This window comes from Dysidea avara, chromosome 4, assembly GCF_963678975.1.
Source record: "Dysidea avara chromosome 4, odDysAvar1.4, whole genome shotgun sequence".
Taxonomy (NCBI): Eukaryota; Metazoa; Porifera; class Demospongiae; order Dictyoceratida; family Dysideidae; genus Dysidea; species Dysidea avara.
The window spans coordinates 3,934,635-3,955,743 of NC_089275.1; the positions used below are offsets into that span (position 1 = coordinate 3,934,635).

Genomic DNA, 21,109 nt, shown 5'->3' on the forward strand with positions numbered 1-21,109 from the left:
TTATAGCTACGTAGCTAGCTAGTAGATACGTACGCCCAGCACGAGAGTGCAGGGGCGGATACGGGGGAGGGGGGGGGGGGGGGGGCTTTGGGGGCCCCCCTTCATATTTAGGCTTTACTTGATCAATATGCTGAGTATTATAATGAAATTTTGTCTTAGCATAATTATATGATCACTAATAATACAAATACTCATAAAACCACCTTATAAACATCTTTCCAAGGTATTATCAGTGGATTTATGCTAAAGTTTATGTAACAAGGACCCGGATCAGCATTGGAGGTGTACAAGATCGAGATACTCTAATAGAGCAGTCAGCTAACTACTCTAATAGAACATTCACTGGAAACATGTAGTTGGTTCTGTTATGGAATTTTTCCAAATCTGCCTGCACCTATACATAATATATACAATGAAGTGCATTGGTTTGTTTAAAGGGCTTCATTCATCCACTTGTGTAGTTAATATATATGGCAATACTTAATTCAGGTAGCTACACAATTTTCATTGAAAATGCTTTCAGATTCAATCTAATTTTCCACGTTCAACATTATATTATTCTAACATGCACGTATTCGGTGTTGTGCAATTGTGAGAGAGGTGCATCGTGTACTTGGTTGTCTGTACCCAAACATTTTGATTTAGCAAAATGCTTTAGAAAGCCATACCTATAATCTAAAGGCAGTATATGAAATATCTACAGGCAGAAAATATTATGAATTTTATGTGGAAATGTTCCAAATTGCAGTATTTTAGCATCTATTTTTCAAAAATTTCCTGGGGGGCATGCCCCCAGACCCCCCTAGTTACAGCATGCTTCGCATGCTGGGAAGTGTGATTTGCACACCTCTACCCAACAGATTAGTACCTAGAGTTAGCCCCCCCTTTTATAAATCCTAGATCCGCCCCTGGAGTGATCAGACCAATGCGAAGCTACAGTCATCCGGACACGACAGAGCTGGCAAAATGCTCGTTGGCTGGCACACAGACTATTTCTAGTCTGGTCCGTAAAATAGACTTGAATGTATTAAACACTTAGCTTGCCAAACAGGAACTTCCGGTCCGACTGTCCGGTCCGGTCCGTAAAATAGAAATTCCCTGACCTGCAGCGTGTGCCGGCGTGACACCCCCTTGCCTTCCGGTTGTCTATTGTCTAGATCACGGGCTGCAGTACGACATATGTGACCCGGTCTGCGAAAAGGGCTCTTATAGCCTTTCCAATTGCATATATATGGTAACCCATAACTTGACTGGTGAATATGGTACAAGTCTACAATTTGGTCACTCAACAACCCTAACCTGGCAGTAGCTGTGGGTGTAATTACATGGTGATAGCTTTAGTAGATTAGGAGTTATGATTAGCCAAACATGGATAATTGGAAAGGCTATAAGAGCCCTTTTCGCAGACCGGGTCACATATTATAAATTGTCTAGAACAATATCGTAATTTTCCCTTGACAGAGGATGTCCCCGCCGTTAGTGAAATTGGGCTAATCATCTAGGACAATCGTCTAGGAGGTGCGTGTAACTGTTTTATATGTATTGTGTGTAGGCAATAACCGAACAATAATACGGTTCGTGTTGGCTTTCAAACGGAGCGGCTTCTATAGAAATAAAATCACCCGTTGATCATTCACAGAATCATAATCATAGCTAATCACAAGATAAACGGGTGATTATCTTGATCATTCACAAAATCATAATCTTAATCACAAGATAAACGGGTGATTATCTTGATCATTCACAAGATAAACGGGTGAGTGGTATGCTTAGTCTTCGATTACTAATTGGAGAAGCGAAGAAATAATTTGAGAGCCTCACTAATGTATAAAATAATTAATGACATGGTAGATATAAATGTGCACCAACAGTTTAGACCAAGCAACACCACAACTAGAGGTCACCATCAAAGATTTCTGCAGTTGACAACAAGGGTAGATGCTTATATGAACTCCTTCTTTCCTTTTACAATAAAATTATGGAACCAACTAGATTATCATATTATCCAAGCTCCATCTCTTGATTTATTTAACAATTATATAAATTTGTAAATAAGTAGCTAACTACATATGTACGAATATACTCATGATTGAGTTTGTACATTAACAAATATATATATATATATATATATATATATATATATATATATATATATATATAATAATCTATGACTTATTTTATTATTTATTTATTTAATTTAAAACTTTTTGGTGTAAACACACCAAAGGCCTGAAGGTAACATGCACCAACAGCCTTGTACATTACCCTATGTTACTTATTTACATATTTATTTACATACATACATACATACGTACAGTTGCTAAGGAGAGTTTAGATTGAAGGTGGGTGGCTGTAACTGATAAATTCTTGAGAAAGAAGTTAAGTGACATGTACAGTTGCTCTTATCGTCAAAGTTAATAACTTAATGATCATTGGTAGTAATAGGAGTCATTACATATGATTCGGTGCTGCTGGACCTTTCAATTGTCCCAAAGAGACTCTTGTTGACATAAATGTTGTTTCCTCTTAGCTTGACAAAATTCTTGTCAGTGCCATTCTGAGCTAATTGCCACCTTGTTCTCAGATAGACTGCTTCGATTGCTCTTTCTTCTCTGGTCATGACAGGTTTGATTAGAATTGCATGGTCTTGGTACTGAGGATCTTTTAGATAAGACAGATGTTGCATCAAAAGTGTGAAGAAATTTAATTAATATAGGTCTGGGTTTTGGATTGGAGGTATTGTATTTTCCTAGTCGATGGAAATCCCTAATAGATGACTTAGAGAGAGCAGGATCAATATTAGTAAGCACATTTTGCATGGCTTCCATGTCATGTTTTAGTCTAGTGGCTCGTGAACTGTTTGGTTGGGATTCTTTAATTCCATACTTAGTAGTATAGGGTCTCTACAAATAATTCTGAGTAAGTGAAAGGGATTCTGTCTGACATGTTAAAATGTTCACACTAGCTAGCAGAACAAGATGTAAGGTCGCCAAACTAAAGCTAAGATACTTTGCTCCAACTCGCAAGTAGATTGATAACAACACTCATCATAATAAGGAAGTACAATACACATATACACAAGAAATACAAAAGAACAAAAGACCAGTAAAAAGAATATGGTTACAAGGCAATTACAAGTACATGAATACAATGAGCTAAATGAATTACAAAACGTAAAGGTTAACTACTAACAATAGATACATGATAATTAAAACTGAGTGTGTGCGTGATGAAGTCACTTGTTTGTGCAATAGAGTTTGCAGTCAGATGGCTTCAATGCAACTGCTACAATACTCTCCTCCGTTCCAGTGAACTGCTATGCGAGCAGTCTGTAGTCTGCCAACCGTCACGGTTTAGGCCAATGTACATGGCGACCATATCGAGTTCTGAATGTTTGTTGTGATGTTGACTGGGATGATAGGGGAGTAGCAGCAGTAGCGTAGCCAAACCCGGGCAAGCCAGGGCATTGCCCTGGCATCAGACTATTTTGCACCACCATTAGCCACCCAGAGCAATTAAAGACGTGGGAGTTAGCTAGCTACTCTATTATTGTACAAGAATGCCAGTAGATAGTATAACTTACACAATACTAACCTCTTTCTTTCCGACCAGTAGATGGCCAGAGATGGGATTATCCAAGGGATTTTCCCTATGAGCAACTTGTGTACAAATAATAGGAGGCAATAAATAGAAGCGAGATCATGTGATTACAAAAAAGAAATGCGCAGCATTGTGACAAGGAGTGAAGGACAAGGATTACTATTAGCTCTTCCAGTATAGCGGGATGATAGTAGGATGGACAGTTAACAATTGGATTAACTTGTGCTATTGACTATCGGTGCAGTCAAAACTCGAATCAGAGCATAGAGGCGAGATGTTTGAGGCATTAGCACCCGCCTAGCCACGTAGATACTACTAAGTGATAGTTCAAACGGTATGGAATGCTTATTCAGTCAGCAATTGTTTTCTTTTTGTTATTTCTAGGCTGTGGCACTGGCAGAGCATAGTCATCATGTGATACAACACTGAAAGTGCCTCGTGCTTTAATTAAGATTTCATCCTAGTCTAGTATTAAGACACAGATGTGTATATGGAATAAGGCCAATAGCTAGCTAACGTTCAAAATTAAAGTACGTTAGTCATGCATGCAGTAGTGTAGGTAAAGTATAGATGTATACATATTTTTTTAATGCTGTATTGATGTCCATATGAAAATGGGCATGTGTATATGTGTTGCATGGTTGGAAGGGCTTCATGGCAAAAAGATCTGGCTTCGCCACTGAGTAGCAGGCCTTGATGACTGTAGGGTGGTAAGAATGATTGGTGAAGATGAAATGTTAGAGTCAATAGCTGTATCAGAACAACTGTTGTCATTTATATAGGCTGGTTTAAGTCTGTCAAATGAAATATCTTTAGACTATCCAGAAATGTCCAGGGTGTAGTGTTTGTGATGTCTCTTCAAAACCCGGAATGGTCCATCGTAAGGAACTTGTAGTGATCTTTTTACTCCATCATACCTCACAAAAACATGGATATGTAGACAAATCTGTACTTACATATAATTTTTTTGTTGTCGCACGAGACTTGGTTGGATCTGTTGCATGAAGATTTGAGGTGTGTAGCATAAGATGTAGGAACTAAAATGTCATTGGAAGTATCACTTGTGAGGAATTCACCTGGAAGACGTAGGGTAGTTCCATAAACTAATTCAGCAGGGGTACACTTCAAGTCTTGCTTAAGGGTGGTACGGATGCCCAAAAGCACAAGTGGTAGTGCTCTAGTCCAATGAATGGTGTCAGTTAAACACTTCAGTACACTCTTCAACTGGCGATAGAATCATTCTACTAAACCATTGGGTGGTATAATGTAGTTCGTATTCCTTGTGTGCCTAGGGGTCTCATCAACTGTGTCCATAAGAATGATTCAAATTGAGACCCTCTGTCAGTAGTAATAGTGGAAGGTACACCAAATCTAGCAATCCAGCTACTGACAAAGGCTTGCGCTACTGTTTCAGCTGAGATATCTGTAATTGGTACTGCTTCTGGCCATCTGGTAAATCGGTCTACACAAGTAAGTAAATAAGTGAATCCCTGTGATGTTGGTAGTGGTCCTACTAGATCAATATGTACTTGGTCAAGCGGACATCTGGGGTGTTAAAGGTAGCAAGTGGTGTGACAGTGTGGTGATGAATCTTGGCTTTTTGGCACTGGATACAGTAATGGGTCCAATTTTGTATGTCTGAATTCATTCTGGGCCAAAAGAAACGAGTTGTTATCAGGTGTTATGTGGCTTTGATCAGGGGTGTAGCAGTAAGATTTGAACTGGTCAGATTACTGACCTAGACAGAGGAGATCTTGGGGATACAGCCCCCCATAAATCAGGGGGTTAGAAAAATTTAAACATTTTTTCGTTGCCAAATAGCAAAATTAGAGTATTTTTGGACAATTTGTATTAATTTCATTGATATATATCTGCATCATAGCTACTTTTTACGGCAATATAACCCAATGCATGCAAGACTGCGCATGCAGAGATCATATAAATCAACCTTCATTAATTGTTCTGAAGCCAACAATGATTTACTATACAAATGCAGTTCAAACCTTTACGGCTAACAAAATGCCTAGCTACATGTCAGCAGTGGAAAATGTCCCAAACACTGATTTTCTATATTCACTATTTACAAAAGCGTGTGCTATTTTCAATAAAAAAATTTGAGCAGTTTTCTTCTTGTGAACATGTAACACCATTAATCGAGCTTGTACCATTATGGAATGCAAATACGTCTTTATCCTCCTCAAGCAGAAAAGGCCCTTACACTTGTAGAATTAGTTGCTGGGTTGACCAAGATCAACTTAAGCAGTGATACAACTTCGGAATAATAGATAGTTCAGCTCCAGTGAACGATTTGAGATGCGTCATAATGTCTGGTAATGTGACAGAACCTTTACCTTCAATCTGTGTTGTCAATATCTGCAGTTGAACTTGAAGTGTGGATGGTGAAAAGTCATCACCGTAATGAGGTAACAGATGCAAGGTCTTCACTGTAACTCTCACCCTGTACAGCTTTCATTAGTAGGCTTTCTGTCATTTGGTATGTTCTGAAACCAAACCTTGCTTGTATACAGCTAATTGCCAAGTCCAAGATTTCAAAATACATCAGATGGAAGTGGTCCTCAACTTCACTTGGAAAATAGGAATCCCCTGTGCTAGTTTCATATCTGCTAGGAGCACTTCTTTTCCTTGGCAAAGTTGGTTCAGAAACATCAAAAGTTGAAGACCTCTGGACAACAAGCTTCCAAAATAATTTGAATTGTTCAGAGCTTCAGATTCTATTTAGAGTGGTAACAGTCAACTTGGCTACCTTCTGTGCCTCAGCTGCCGATATAGTCTTGCTCTGAAGTGTCTTGGACAGATTATCACCATGGCTAAGCACAAGCTCTCCAATGTAAACTTCAAAAAAGAAATTGAAATTTTCCATCTGAGCTTTCACACCAGTAATACGTGATCTCACCTCTGCATCCAACCCAGTTTCCAGTGCAGCATCCCAAAGCTCCTGCATCAGTATACTCTTTAAACTCGCTGCTCTTACTGTCCACCTGGTGGGACACAACACATGAATAGAGACCAGTCTATTTTTGCTTTTTTTTCCACCTATTTTTCTTTCCAGCAATTCTTTTATTTTTCACCTATTATGCTCCATATTTTGCTCAAGAACTATAAATTTTGCTCAGAACTGATCTTTGTTAATTGAATATTTCCAAGTGCAAAGCTATAGTTTCGCCTAAAGTGACTGTTCTATTAGAGTATTTCGAACAGCAATTACTTCTATAATGTAAAGCAAGAAGCTAGCTAATATTGCTGAACATGTATGACTGTTTTATTAGGGTATCTCGATTGTCACTTGTTGTTCCTGTAACAATTAGCTATGCATTGTCGATATTTTAGCGTGTCTGACTGTTCTATTAGAGTATCTCGATCTTTTGTGCAATTTTTATCCACTTCACAAAAATTGCACCTATTATGCCAGCATTTTGCTCATTGCTTTTACCCACCCATTATGCCAAACATTTTGCCGGCAAAATCTACGGGCCCCTACACATGAAATCCTGGAGTCTCAGGAGTAAGCTGTGTTCAAATATGTGGTTGCATTTGGGTGAAAACTTAATCAGCTTGCTAATCTCATTGGTTGTGTCTAATGCATCATGAGCTAATTTACAGTTTTTCAATGTATCACACATAGCCAAATTCAGAGAGTGTCCATAGTAATGTGTAAATAATGCTCTGCTTTCCTCATCTAAAATTTGATGAGCAACTCCCTGTCTAGAACCAGCCGTGCTAGAAGCACCATCACAGCACTGTACCCTATACCTCTGAATTTGAAACTTCATATCACTCAACACATCTTTAATGCCGGTTGTTATGGTATCTGCTGTTGTGTCTGGTATTTTATACAAACACAAGGAATCCTCATGGACTTCCAAAGAATCATCGACCTAGCAAAGACAGATAGTAAGCTGCTCGCAATTTGACACATCAACACATCTGTCTGCCATGATTGAAAAGTTCTTGGCACTCTGTATATCTGAAGCAATTGACTCTAACATACTTGATGACATCAGTTGAATCAATTCATTCTGAATGTCAGGGCTCGGATACTTGTCACCATTTTTACATCTGTTGAGCTCTAACAGTGAAAATATCAAGCCCGTAGCCATTATTGAGTTACGCTTGTCTGAGGAATGAGTCCATCAGTAAGCCCATCAGTCAATCATTGAGCAGGACTGACTGACTGACTGGCCAGCATTCTTCTGTACTTGGGAGTGATTTTAGAGCAGGGAGGGCCCATGTAAAGCCCAAATTGGACCTCTGTATTATACATGCCCTTCTACTCAATTTTATACTCTATAAGAACCCAATTCCCCAATTCACCACACCTATTATTATTTAACCTGTAATATTACTACACCCAGATGAGGAATGTTCTTTCAAATGGCATATTTCACCTGCACAGTGGTAGCCAATAACTTACCACTCCCCTTAACCCCTATAATAGCATAGGCTTATGCATTAGCCCTTTTAAAGTATGTAAAATGCATGATTACTACAAGTAATGCATGCTTAAAGAATGGTTTATTAACTCTCAGCTTAGACAAGCTTGTCTATTGTTATTAACTGAAGCCATAGTCAATAGAAACTTGGTTTATTGGGCTACTTGGACAAGTATGAATAGTCATTGTGACAATAATAGCTCATTGATCACTTGTTATGATGTTATGTGTCTGCAGTTCCTATTGCTTCACACATATCGGTAAACAATGTTATGCTTTATATGGTGTGATTTTCATTTATTAATAGTTGCATGTGACTTGAAAGATTCAAACCTTCCTTAAAATAATTATTTCTTTATGCTTGCGCTTATTATCCCACCATAATTTTGAGAATTATATGTCACCAATTTTAATCGGGTTTACTGTATATCACAACCACTTTACTGAGTATTATGCATACAAAATCACTTATCTTTTTTACCTTAGTATACTAGCCCAAGATTCTTCATGGTTTTTGAATCCAAGGTGAAGCAAAAAGTTCTAAAATTATGAAGAACTAAGGGCACGGTTCCTAATTGACTTAGGACATGGCACACCAAAGCAATTAAAACATGCCAGGGGCTTAGGGAGGGGGGTTCCAAGGGATTCAGGACCCCTCTGAAAATTTAGACTTCTGAACTTACAGCAGGACCCTAACACACCATTTAGTGTGGCAGGACAAAATGAGTGAGTAATATAGTGTATGGCACAGCACAATAATTGATAAAGCTTGCATTCATCTCTCAGGGAAGGAGAGGTAACATGAGTCCTCTTCAAAACTTGTTAAAAAGATCAATATACTCTAATAGAGCAGTCTGGTATATACTCTAATACCATACCTGTTTCACTGCCCATACAAAAGTCTCAATAGTAGCAGTGAAATTTATCCCGTATTTCACTGGTAGCAGTGAAAAAGTTGTAATTGCAATTTCATTGGCTAGAATTTATGTTAACTATGTAGCACCAATTAGTGTTGACATGTGTTTAGTACATAGTGACAAATTGCGTACATAGCAACGCTAATGCACAGCATGCGTATATGCAGCGAGTATGGTATTAACTGGGAATAGCATGGGTATTACAGTGAAATTTGGGATAAATACCACTCTTGTTGTATTGGAAATGGTAAATTTCACTCGGCTTCGCCTCATGAAATTTATTCCCATTTCCAATACAACACTCGTGGTATTTATCCCAAATTTCACTGCTACCCATGCTATTACTAGTGCTAATAGAGCAGTCAGGTATACTCTAATAGAACATGCATGTGAATCTCCATATCCATATATATGTTAAGGAATTCAGACATTCTATCATTAAATACAAAACTGAGCATGACCTTATACTGCTATAGCTTTGGTGTGCAGTACTGCATGATGATTAACCTAGAACCTGGGACTAGTGCTAGGCGGTATTAAAAGTTTACAGACGGTATCCGGTATATGGATAATACCACGGTGTGGCGGTATATAGTGCATTCTTCAATATCATTAACAGTTCACATTAAACATCAAATTAATGTCATGCGCATAGTAAATTTAGTAGCCATTGTAAACTTCTAAATTTATATTGCATAAAAGGTAAAATAAAGAGTTATTACAAATGTTTGTTGTAATCACAACAATAGTACTTTTAGAACAGTAGTGTAAGTACACTATAGATTGTGTGCCAAGAACACTAATTCATCAACTTTGAGAGGCTTTAGACAACTTCTCATTTTTGAAACAATGTTACCTGAGGTACTAAACACACTTTCAGAAGCAGAACTAGATGCTGGAATACACAAATATTTCTTAGCTAGTGCTGCCAACATTGAGTAAGATGACGCATGCACAGACCACCACTTCAGCGGATTAGCTTTTTCATCTAAACGAGGTAATCTTTGAAATTTTTCAATTTTTCTTCACCTTTTCTGTAAAACTTCCTGCTTTAGGTAAACTTGCTTGTTTAGTAGACTTAAACCAGCTTGATAACTTCCTTTGTTTATTGGAGGTACCAGAAGTAGTAAGTTCGGAAGTATTTGTATTTACTGTATCATTGTTTCCTGTAAACTCTGTGGTGTCTGTGCTTTCAATACTGTTTTTTTGGTCTTCAGCATCACCACTTTCATCTATCAGCCTATCTAGTACACCAGGCAATTCTGAATCTTCATATATGTAATCAGCGATAAACCGTGGATCAAAGAAACTCAAGTGTTCCACTTTTAGAAAACTTTGCTTCTAAGTAGGTAAGTATTTGCTTTTTGATATCTTTGGTTAGTGTAGTATCTGTGGAAGATTCAATGAGGACTTGATTTTTAAGGATGTGAAGTACTGAATTAAGAGCAGACAAAGTGGTCCGATCCTCTCCTGATAATGTGTCAGTAAATTCAGCCAAATCTTTAATTGCAGAATGTACAGACTACAACACATCCATGTTAGGTGTGAAATGAGATGTTTTGTGATCTGTACCTACTACTTGTCAAATAGCCTTTTCTTGCTCTAAACCTCTTGCAACCATTTTTTCTTTAGACACCCACCGAGTAGCACAGTCAGACACCAATGAGTGATTTGGAAACTTCAACTGTATCTGTGCTTCACACAATTCAGGTTTCTTCCAACAATGGGCAAACAGCTCCACTAATTTGTGACAAACTCTTGCTACTTGTCTGTCATCTTCATCAAGTTGGTCACTGCCAAGTGCAGATTATGCCCAAAACAACTTAAACGATTCCAATTAAGATGTTCTGAAGTAGCAAAACTATGTTACTTTCATTGTCTGTTGTTAAGCACACTTGATTACATGGATCAATGCTCCAATTGTCAAGGGTTTCCACCATAACATCAGCAAGGTTGTTAGCATCATGATCCTATGGAACAAAAAGGGTTTACAGACACCCTGAAGATTTCATTCCTGATCTATGAAATGCACAATATATGACATGTAAGGGGCAGATATTACACTGGACCACATGCAGATCTGTAGTGGCAGCATAGTGCTTAGTAACTGATATACTATCAGACACTTTCTCTCTAGTTGAAACATAAAGAGCAGGTATAGCAGTGTTGGAAAAATAGTTTTTATTTGGTAATTGGTATTGGGAATCAAATGTCAGAGGTTTTGAAAACCTTTCTTTTCAATTATATACATGGGAAGCATATCTTTTGCAAGACAGTATGTTACCAAGTCAGTTAGTTGTTTCCACTTCTTTGATGAATGATCATAATTTCTTGAGTTTCTTGTTATAGTTGGTTACCCTTTATCAGTAAGTTTGCTAGCCTTGTCTTTCTTAGCCTTTTCATCTTGAATCCTCTTTTGTAGTTCAGCATAACGTAATGGGTGATGCATACAAAGGCGAGATTTCAAGTTACCTGTATTGCTTCCTTTTGCTATCACTTCATTACTACACAGCCGACAAATGACAGTATAATGGCTCTTACAATGTCCTTGCTCATCACACTCAGGTGCAAAATATTTCCACACAGGTGAGGTGGTATTTGGCTTCGACACCAGTTGTAACTTGCTTGGTTTTGACACCAGTTATAACTTGCTTGGCTTTGACACCAGTTGTAACTGTACTGGTTGAGACATTGTGTCAGAGAGTAATGGTGATGAAGCCATTGTGTTGACAGCTGCTGTTTTAAGGCTTTTGCCACCTGGTATGCATGTCAAAAGAAGGCACACCTGGAAGCCACACCATAAGCAACCACGAACCTCCACATGAACAACAAAACTTTCACCACCTTAGTTATTTAGAAAGGCTTTCTTTTACCAAGATAATAGACATTTCTACATGCCACGCTATTTTACCTTTTTAAACTGGATTAACAAGCTAACTTACTATCCGGGCATATCCTGCCATATCTGGTGTACCGGTATGATCAAAGTTTGCTCTGGTTTAATAAGCATACCGCAGTATATTAAATACTGGTACACCTCCCAGCACTGCCTGGAACCCTCCTGAAGTAGACCACTACACAGAAAATTATCCAGAATCAGTCTCTAGAGGTATCCTGTAAGGAACGGTAATGGTACATGGAAGAGTCAACTTAAGTAAAGCTTGAGAACAAGCTTCTATTAAGGGAGAGACATAAGTAGAACTGACTACATGCATACACTTCTCAAATAGATGTAATAGTTCGTACTGATAATTAGTAGGCCTGAGCCTATTATGCTTTTGAACTATGCTCCAAAATGTCCCCTATTATGCTCCAATTATGCCCAATAGTGTCCCATTATGCTCCAAATATGCTCATACGAAATTGTGTCATGACTGCTCTATTAGAGTATCTAATGCATCTGTGAATGTTCTATTAGGATATTTCCACATGCGGTGACTGTTCTTTAACTAATCTTTCTTTCACGAGTATGTAACTTTTCTACTGTGTTTGCACACTATCCAATACTGCATTATGCAAAATAAGCAGAGTTTCAGATTCTGTGATAACCAAAGTACAAAAATTGCATTTGTTATGCTGGCACTATGCTCAATGCTTTGGCTACCCATTATGCCCCAATTTAATCAGTGCAGGCCTAATAATTAGAAAAATATATGTATGAACATTCTAGATTGTACACATGCTACTTGACTGTAGTGTTCCTTTGTTGTGAGTGTTATTAAGATTGTTACATAAATACATAATATTTAAGTACCCCAAATCTTCCAATTAAAGTATGGTAGTAATATGTATATTTCACAAATTAGTGATGGCTCTATTAGAGTAGTAGTTATTCTTCAACCACTTTCACGAAAGTATACAAAATTCTTAGTGTTCAAGATTGCATCTATCATGCCAGCATTATTTTATAATTACTTATACAGAAGCTTGTAAAAGGCCTAATGTAGTATTTGGGGAACTAGATCATAGATAGTATACTATGTACCGTAGTATACTATCTATGACTAGACTCATGGACTGGACTCACAGAGTTGACTCATGAACTGAGCTGGAAACCGCTTCTTTACGCAATATCTATCCCCTTTAATGCTGAAAATGCCATTATTGAGCATCAACTGCTGGTACTGCTCTTCCTTACAAGTCACTAAGGTCACGCATGCACTAATTTATTAGAATATTTACAAAACTTATGTAATCTTGTGTGTACTTGTGCATAGTAGTAGCAGCGATAGAGGCTATTGTTGTAGCACAGATTTATTATGTATTTTGCTGCTCCAGTATTTAGCACTTAGCTAGTGATGAGCCAGTAGTTGGATGGCTACACACTCTTACGCTGTCTTCCTACTCAATATCAAATAATAGGTTTTATGCCAATCTGCAGGTGTGTATTATGGCTAAACCATGTGTAGGAATAGCCATGCCACCCTGCAAGATTATATAGATCAAGTACTGCTGTACAGTTTTGAAAAATTTAGTGCACTGTCATGCAAAAACTGGACTGCCTTTTATGTTCCCCCTATTCCAACTATTTCAGTATTTGGAACAGCAGATAAATTATCTTGGACCCCTTCTGAATTATGGAGGAACTGAGGGGTAACTGATATATGTTTCAGAGGATTGGCTATACTGAACTATTTGGACCCCTGACATAGATGACTGATACTTCAGAGAATTACAGTAGCTATATTGAAATATTTGGACTACCAGTCAATTTTTTCTGAAATTATGTTTGGATTCATTCATTCTTCTTTTAGCTCTTTCAGAGTCAGAAATATTTGGTCTCCTTCTAAACCATGAGGGAAACTGATATTTTATACAGAGATACCTATACATAGCTAGTTAGCTAATAGCTGTACTGAAATATTTGGGCCCCAAATTCAATTTATTCTACGAAAGTGGGTAATCTTAGGCTCTTGCAATATTGAATGACCATCACTATGTAGGATTTTTTTGATAGTCGTACAGTATATGTACCCTAGATATGATAAATTTTAAAATTAGATCATCCTGAGAACACCTTAATGCTGCATGTGCATTTTTGTAATTTTAGCCTAGATTTTACGCATTACACCTGAGCCTGAGGGCATTTTTATGAATTTTTTGCTCCATTTTTCAATCAGTATACACTGTGTAGTTGTCACTCACAATTTTAGGGATATATGTCTGAGATTTTAGGAGGAAGGCCCCCAACATCATGCCTGGAAAGCAAGTTGCAAGCAAGAAAGGAGAGACGAAAGCTGGTGGATAAGCCAAGAATACTAGCAGCAATGCCAAAGAGGAGGAAGAGAGCTACTCCATTTAGCTAAGGTGTTGAAGCAGGCCCACTCTGGCACCGGCACCTTGAGAAAGGCCATGAGCATAATGAATATTCTCCCGTTTTGTCACTACAACAAGAAGTCCATCATCCCCAGCTGGGAGTTCTAGACCGCTATGATCCTGACTTCTCCTTCATGGAAAATTTGCAGCAAATGTGACACATCGCGGTGTCTGAAAGCATGCACCAAAGCCACATCCAAGAACTTGCATGCATCTCTAATATAACAGTCAACCTCTTTATATTTTATTCATAATGTTGACAAGTATATCACCAATTTCTCAGCAGTTCACCAATGTTACGGCAGCTTTCCCTGATAGATTTGTAATGTTAAATTATTTTTAGTGGTCTCTTTTATTGGCTTCATACCTGTGGAATGTACTGGTTGAATGGTGTTGTGTGTGTGTGCGTGTGTGTGTGTGTGCATGTGTGTGTGCATGTGTGTGTGCATGCGTGTGTGCATGTGTATATACATGTGTGTGAGTCAGTGACTCATTGACTGAGTATGGTTAGTGAGTGAATGAGTGAGTGAGTTAGTGAGTAGTATGTGTGTGTATGCGTGAGTGGCTTGTGTAGTGTTTGTGCATGTGTAAGTGTGGTCATAAATACATGTGCTTTTGTAAGCGCATTCTACTTTATTCAACAACAGTAGTAAGAATGCGATTTATTTTTGCCTAAGTTGTTCTGGAGAATACGATGTTCTAAAGACGTTTAAGAGACTGATTCATCAGGATTCATGTTGTTGTTTTTTATACAATATGTTGTATTTGAACTGAAGTGGTAAGTGTTTAATCTAGTTTGTGGGCAGAGACTCTATCCTGGTCATGTGATCTGTATGTTGTGTAAAAATAGCAACACACTGACCTTTGAGCTGCCACAAAGCATCTTTGTGCATATGTGACTGAATTTGACAAAACAAGGCTTCGACGCACAAAGCTTTGTTAGGAGATATGGCGATTTTAAGGAATCATTGTGTAATAACTTCCCAGTGCCTACAGCTGTGCAAACAAAATTTGCACCAATTGTTCATCTGTTCACTAGCTATCACTGAGTGGGTGTATACATTTCTGATACCCAAAATTTGCCCTGTTTTGAGCAGCTTTTTTCGAGCGGGTAATAATATCACAGGTGGTAGTAATAGGGTGGGAGGGTGGGGGTGGACGGTGGTAGTAATAGGGTGGGAGGGTGGGGGTGGACGGTGGTAGTAATAGGGTGGGAGGGTGGGGGTGGACGGTGGTAGTAATAGGGTGGGAGGGTGGGGGTGGACGGTGGTAGTAATAGGGTGGGAGGGTGGGGGTGGACGGTGGTAGTAATAGGGTGGGAGGGTGGGGGTGGACGGTGGTAGTAATAGGGTGGGAGGGTGGGGGTGGACGGTGGTAGTAATAGGGTGGGAGGGTGGGGGTGGACGGTGGTAGTAATAGGGTGGGAGGGTGGGGGTGGACGGTGGTCTTAATATACGGGTATAAAATGAGGTAAGAAGACGATTGGAATCCAGAGGCCAAGTTTGGGCTCTCCATGGCCCTCCATGGCCCTCAAATTACTCCAAATTGACTGAGAACACTATTGGCGAGCTCTCTGTGAAGTTCCAGCTCACTTCCCACCATTATCACAAAGCCATGGCCATTTAATGGTGCCAATCTCACACTCGTGGCTTTGACAGGGTCGGAAGAAAGCTGCTACAGAAGCCAGACTTGTCAGTGCTGAAGGAAGTACAGTGTGAAATATGATGGTGTATTAGACCAGCAATCCATTTCTGGTAAAATCATAAGTTTGATTTTGTGTGTGTGGAAGCCTTGTTATGTGAAATCCGGTCACATATAACGATAATAATTAGATCACACATACTGATTTTAGTGGGATAGTGCCTATAGAATTTAATTGGATCAAAGGCAGTCACCATGACAGGCCTTTTTTCCCAGTGGTTTGGACATGTTGCTATGCATGGTTGCACCAATAATATATGTGGGCTGTTATACAATGCAGTGTACGTTTATTGCAGTTCTCCTGTTTTTGTTTTTTTTTGGTTGTTTTTCTGTGGGTAAATCAGCTAGCTGCCCTCTGAAAAGCTAATGTATCAAACATTCGCTAATACCTATCATTTGTTGGATTGAGCTTGGGAAGCATGATTCACCTAGAACACGATGCGCACATGATTTGAGTTCTAATCCCACAATAAAATATTCTACATGGCATTGTGTAGTGAAGCGAGACCCTTATTGCTTGCCACTTTAAAGACTCCCAAATGGCTGTGTCATCATTTCAGTGAGTTTCTTCCATGTACACGTTGTAAACAGTATGTGACCAGATTTTACAAAACCAATCCAAATCGCACATCAGGAAAAATCAAACTAGCTAACACCACCAGTGCATGGATAACCACACTATTATATTGACACTCAGTGCTACTCAAACTGCTTGAGGCTGGTTTTAACAGATGTCTTTTCTGGGTGGTGTAGAGATCTCAAATGGCAGCATCTGGTCTTGTGAGAAGGGTCTGGCTTGGCAAGAATCAGTGGTACACTGATGGATGGCCTGATAATGTTGGCCAGACATATTTTCTGTTCATTTTGCTACATATCAGCCACTACGGAGCCAGTACAGCCCTGTAATCTTGTGTCTGGACTCCAATCATAGTCTGCCTCCATTTTGAAGTCTATCTTTTGCCCTCCCCGCCACCCCCCAGCCTCCACCCCTTTGTGAGCACTCGTGATACTACTTCGCTCATCAAACTGTTCAGATTTTCTATCTTATTTGGTGGGAAATTCTGCAAGCAGCTACAAGTACTGGAAGTGATCTAAAAGGTAATATAGATTGATGCATCTTTTGTGTAAATTTCATACACGTGCTTGCTATCCTTGGCAAGTTATGCTGACTTGAATTCTTTACAACCATTTATCTTGAAACTTCTAATGTGCGATTGGGATTTTATTTTCCAAAATTCAATCTCATAATTATGTTGTGTGGTTTGTTCATTTTGAATGCCAGTGGCTTGATATCCATGGCGAAAGTGCTGTGTGATGAAAACAAGGCTATTAATATTTCAATTACCGTTGTTTTACACCAATAAGAAATGATGAAAAGTAATGCCTTGCCATTTAATAAACATTTTTGAAGTAAAATTATCCTATGATACTAACCCTACAAAAGAAGTGGTAAAGTATCCATGGACAAAGTGTCACTGTGTATATTTATACACAAAGGGGCATAGATGAATAAAGTAGGACTTCTGTTATGCGTCCAAATTCTGCTGCTCCAATGATTGCCTTTAGTTCCCTACGGATGCTGTACATTGGATAAAATCTCAGCAATGTGACTACTAACACTGGAAGAATACTAAAATTTCCTGGGATCAGGAAACATGCAGTACAGGGCAGAATTTCCTATAGAATTTCCTGAAAAACCAGGAAAGTCTATAGGAAATTCTGTCCTGTACTGCATATTTCCTGATCCAGGAAATTTTAGTATTCTTCCAGTGTAATTCTTGTGACCCGACAAGTACACCAGAAACAAGTGAATTGTTAGTGAAGCCAGTGTACACCCAATGTGCTTGTATTGCAGCGAACTTGCTGTATACAGAGCAAAGAAGGTATTAAGTGTAGTGATAAAAAATAATATATTTTAGCCGTTTTCATTATAGCCCTATGCAGCAATGGCTATAAGGGTGAGAAAATATTTCAAGTATGTCAGTGAAATCTGGACCTTAATAATTTGGGGTCTAAATAATTATTTCCTGACAGCACATGAAACCTTTTTGACTTGTAAGGAAGAGCAGTACCAGCATTTTAAGCTTGATAATGGTGTCTTCATTGTTACAAGAGATAGAAAATGCCCTGATTATTGTTAAGAAGCTGTTTCTGTCAGTCCAGTCTACGGGTCCAGTCTGTGAGTCTAGTATGTGAATCCAGTCCACAAAATACATTAGGCCTGTGTAAATAGCTTCGTTGTGTGAATTCATTGTAATGCTTTTTTTAGTGATCCCTACTAGTTTTTGAAATCCAATTCTGGTGTTGCTGTGATGTCACAATAGTTAACTAAGGTAGTTTAATTGTAATGATATAGTAATCATGTATGTTGTGCACAAAGGATAGTGATATGTCTGGAAAGAAGAAGATTCCACCTTTAGTGAAGTTATCATTTTTAGTGAGTATACACTGATATTATACCTGAATTGTATATTGCATCGTGTATTTGTGATGTCTTGTTGCATGTGCCACTTACAAACATCAAATGCTGTATTAAAATGAAGACAAACACTTACATAAAATTCACACAAAAGGTTAATTCGCTAGTAAAACAGTCACACGAGATAACATATTAGAAATACATAGCTAACTATTATGTAAGCAAGTAGCAATCGAGACACTGTAATAGAACAGATCATGCATGTTATTGCTACACAGTTAAAATTTCCGATTAAAAAAAGATTAATGCTGAGCAAAATGGATAACTTTTGAGCAAAATATGGAGCACGATAGGTGGAAAATAAGAGTCGCTAGAAAGAAAAATAGGTGAAATAAATGATTCCCTATTCCTGATTTAAATATTAGTGGATTTAAGGTTTGTATTAACAAGCCTTATTCTGCTCACAGTGCTGATTGATGAGTTTTTATAGGTATGTACTTTGTGAGATATTGGAATTTTGGTTTGCTACAGTGGGTGGGAAGCTAGCAGAGAATAAGGGAACTAAATGGCATGGAAAAACATGACTGGCTGTGTCAAGTCAGTTATGCTTATTTTAGACTGCGAATCTAGTGAATGCCATATATTATATCTGTGTGCCATATACTCTGTATAGAGTTTTACACAGTAACAATTATACATAAATAAATGTGCTTTGTAAATAGCCTATTATGCTTTTGAGCAGTACGCCTATTATGCAAAAGTATGCTTCCAAAATCACCATTATGCGTGAGAGCTGACTGTTTTATTACAGTATATTTGGTAGTAGTTTTACTGACTGTTGTATTGGAGTAAGTGACTACTCTATTAGAGTATCTCGATCATTAATTATATTTAATGCAGTAATAATGTGTAGCATGCTCACTGTGTTCCGTATTTTGGCATCGTACATCAATAACTTATGGAATCACTTCAACCCAACATTTTAACCCAACTGATATCTGTACATTTCATTTTGATGAAATTCCATGCAGTGTTTGTACAGTATATAAAATAAACATAAACGCAATTATTTCAAATTGTACATATGTATAAAATGCAGTGTATAGACTGTGATATCCACTTGAGGACTAGTAGTCTAGTAATGGCCATATTGTGTTGTGGCATTAATGATTTTGTTATGGTTAATGTGTGTATTAGGTGTTGCATAAATAACATGTCATACATTAGGAGCAGCGGGGGAGACTTGAACAAGCTATACGTAATGATGATGTGAACACTATCAAGACCATAATAGAGGAGGGATGCATTACTGTTAATTCTTGGATGCATGTAAGTCTAGTTCTGGTTAACATTCACAATTACAGTCAATGTGATATAATGGTTGCAGTTAAAATCTCGTCACTTAGGCAATACCCATCCTAACATGGTCACCAATGGACCTGATTGTTCAAAGAACCAGAGCTCCCTTGAGTATGGAAAGAATCTTTACCCTCTTTCACAACTTTTCATAAAGTCCTTTGATTCCTGAGAACCCTGCAACAATTGAAATTGGCTAGTGCTTTTCCGGGATTAGACTCTGCTACATTCCAGATACTTATGAACAGACAAATAATGCAATTGTCTGGTAATTATCCAACCTTCATTTCACATACTGCTTATGGTACAGCAGTGTTACATATGTGACCTAATTTTAGAAAACCATTGATATCTGAACATTTTTAAAACCTGCTTTGTGTTGGTTCTTTGTTGTCTTTAAGGACAGAGGAATGGACTGGCTAAGTTTCAGCTTCATAAGTTAAGCACTGTGGGAAATACAGCATTTGACAGACGGACAAGCAAATAACTCAAAAGCCATTGGAAAATAATCTACAGGCAATTACTTACATAAACCATCATAATGTACTGATACAATGGCCTACAGAGTTGATTCTTTGCTCATATGAATGTTATTTCATTGTGTTAACATACAAGGGGAGACGTATACATGTATTGTTACTGTATGTGCATAACATAATATGGACACTTTGATGATGGCTCTATGTGATGTGTTCTTTGTACTACTTTCAAATGTGTGACTTGAAATTGACTTTCTTTATTTCATGTTGATTTCATCAAATCTGATGGATGCATAGCAAGTAAGTTATTATAACGTAGAGAATTCAGTTGTTACTGTGTGTACATAACATGTGTACGCATTGATAATAGTTAAGGTTACAGTATAGTCACGGGCAATCATTCAAAATTTTGAATGCCTATCGATACTTTTTGAGAAGCCCATAAAACCAGTCTAGCAGCGTGAAAAGTTTTAAATGAAGGTGAAGCCCTTCATATTTAATGTTTTTATGTAGCTACAGTGTAGTTTGAGGCAGGTGTAACACTACAGTTTGTTGTAGTAACACAGGTAAGCCAGTCCGCACATCGCTCAGCTCCAGCTGTCACTACCATGTTTTTCCGCCGCCAAATACAGCAAAAGCTGTTGGCTCTACTGGCATTTCTGGGGCATAGTGATACTGTATATTAAATTTATTAGGTCTTGTGGAAGCGTTTTTGGCGTGTTTCTTCCCAGTGACTCAGATACAAGCCTTCAAAGAGCTTGTTTCACTCGAAAAAACTACTAAAAGTTCAATAAAACGTCTATACAACCAGTAACTTTAAAAAACGCTTCCACAGGACCTAGATATTTTAGTTGTTTAGTCACTTGTGTT

General features: G+C 38.1%; 1 long non-coding RNA gene across 1 annotated transcript; it reads left to right on the plus strand.

The window, feature by feature from the left end:
- The first annotated feature begins 1,416 nt into the window (after window positions 1-1,416).
- Window positions 1,417-20,765, plus strand: LOC136253220 (uncharacterized). The gene is made up of 4 exons (XR_010700009.1): window positions 1,417-1,518; window positions 18,366-18,422; window positions 19,632-19,733; window positions 20,541-20,765. It is a non-coding gene; the product is annotated as an uncharacterized lncRNA (long non-coding RNA).
- Window positions 20,766-21,109: the final 344 nt, after the last annotated feature.